The following is a 2,642-nucleotide window of genomic DNA, read 5'->3' as shown; positions in this document are numbered from 1 at the left end:
TTTCTCCATGTCATTTCAGGGCCTCTCCATGCGATCTCTGTGAATTTACCACATGTGGCTCAGTGCTCTAAGAGCAAGGTGGACACTGACAATCCTCTTATAAAGTGGGACTCAGAACAGGCACAGTATCTCCACTGGACTTATCAGGCAGAGCTGCCAGAGGCTAGGCCAAATTCAAGTGGAGAGGAAAAGAGACCAGAACTCTTGATAGGAGTGTGGTGAAGATTTTGTGGCTGTTTTTAATTATACCACAGTGATCCCATTTCAGTTATCTCTCAGCTACCTAACAAACCACCCCTAAAACACAGAAGTTTAAAAAAATAATTTGTTATCAGCACTTGTGGTTCTGTGTGTTTTGTGTACTCAGCTTGTCATCTCTCACTTGAGAGTTCTCATCTGTTGCTGGCAGTTGGAGGCTAACATTAGAGTGATCTGGAGGCTCAGATTGGCCAAACATACAGGATGGCTTCCTTATCGCACATCAGGAGCTGGGATGGCTGAGCAGGTGGGGGATGCAGGCTCCTCACATGACTAGCATGGTAATCTCAGGGAAAGTAGACTTCTCCCGTAATCTATTGCTGTTCCTGGAGTGTATGTTTCAAGAGATCCAGACAGAAGCTGCAAAACTTCTTAGAACGTAGCTTCAGAAGTCACCTCTATCAGCTCTACACTACTTTATTGGTCAAAACCCTGATATGGCCAACCCAGATTTCAGGAGAGGAGACTTAGCCCTCATAGAAGGGCACAGCCCCCAGGAGGCACTGGGGTCTATCTTTGATGCTAGCTGCTACCCTATAATAAATATCTTTAATTTCAGGGCATTTCATAATCTTAAATACTCTTGAATTGACAACACTCAAGAAGTTTGCATTGATGTCCATGTGTAGTGAAATATTAGGAGTTTTATGTAATTCCGATATGAGAAAACTTCCATTTTGATGAAGAGTGGTTGAGGCAAAATCTTCCATTTACAATTTTATATATCCAATGATTGAAAAAATTTTCTACAGACTTCTGGCCCTATACCTCACAAACCTTTTTCTTTTTTTTTTAATATTCTTTTTGCGCTGGGTTCCATAGGATAAAGCCATAACACATTATGACTTCTAGCACTGCACCTTCCTGTTTCATGGGGTGAGGTGACCCAGTGTCGGTATGAATTTTCTTGGAAGCCAATCCTACACGGGACTAGCTAAACTATATATGAAATATGGGTGGGATAACTAATGACATATGGCAGAGGCTGCAGGCTACACAACTATTCACAGTGAACCTAAATGAAATACATCCCCAACTCAACTTCCTCTAATTCAATGAAATATGTTGACAGGCTCTACAAAGCCATTCAACAAAAGGGAGCAGATTAACAGAGGGGGAAGTTGGCATAGAGAGAGTCAGGTGATGAGGGTTAAAATATCTTATGTTCGCAAATTTTACAAAAACACTGAACTAGGGTGCCTGGGTGGCTCAGTGGGTTGAGCTTCTGCCTTCAGCTCAGGTCATGATCTCGGGGTCCTGGGATCCAGGCCTGCATTGGGCTCTCTGCTCAGCAGGGAACCTGCTTCCTCCTCTCTCTCTGTCTGCCTCTCTGCCTACTTGTGATCTCTCTCTGTCAAATAAATAAATAAAATCTTAAAAAAAATAAAAAAGACACTGAACTATTTGAATACATTTCTAGAATCCCTCCCAAAGCCGGCGAAATGTCTTATTCATATCCTTCTCCACCCCACACCCACCCTTCATTCCTAGACCCTCCATCAATTCAGGACAGCTTTCCTGGGGCTTGCTGTGCTAGCCTCTATAACTAGCCTCCTCACCTCGGATTTTAGCCTGCTTCAATGTATTCTCTGTCCTACAACAAGAGTAATCATTCTAAAACATAGAAAAGATATGACCTGATTATCAGGCTAGCTTAAAATTTTACTGGCTCTTTGCCATTTGTCCAATGCCTTAACATGGTTTACAAGGCTCTTTTCTTTTCTTTTTTAAAAGATTTTGTTTATTTATTTGAAATAGATCGAGAGAGAGAGAGAGAGCACACAAGCAGGGCAGAGGGGCAGAGGGGCAGAGGGAGAGGGAAAAGCAGGCTTCCTGCTGAGCGGGGAGCCTGATGCGGGGCTCCATCGCAGGACCCTGGGATCATGACCTGAGCAGAAGGCAGATGCTTAACTGACTGAGCCAGTGAGGTGCCCCTACAAGGCTCTTTTCAAAGCTTGGACCATACCCATCTCTCATCCTAATACTTCGCACTGCCTTCAAGCACTCCTTAATCCAATCACTCTGTATTATTTTAATTCCCTGATATTCTTTCTCTCTAGGTCTTCTTAACTCCTAGGTCTGTGTTGGGTTCTCTAATAGTTAAGTATGGTAGACTAAGCTACAACAGAAGTTTGACCATTGACTTTCATAATCCTAACAATATAGACCTTTATTCCTCACACATGCAAAATTCGAAGTCCTAACATCTGTCTTCTGTGCAGTGACCCAAGAGCCTGGAGAACACACACCTGCCATTAAAGCCTCCAGTCAAAAGGGATCCATGCACCTTCTATTCACTGTCTCTTGACTAGAATGAATCGAATAATTGGAACAATTGGTGAGCACCACTAACTTGGTCACATTATTCATCAAAGCAACCCTCA

This window comes from Enhydra lutris, unplaced genomic scaffold (genome assembly GCF_002288905.1).
Source record: "Enhydra lutris kenyoni isolate GAN:26980312 unplaced genomic scaffold, ASM228890v2 scaffoldscaffold16, whole genome shotgun sequence".
Lineage (NCBI taxonomy): Eukaryota > Metazoa > Chordata > Mammalia > Carnivora > Mustelidae > Enhydra > Enhydra lutris.
This window is presented reverse-complemented; position numbering follows the sequence as displayed.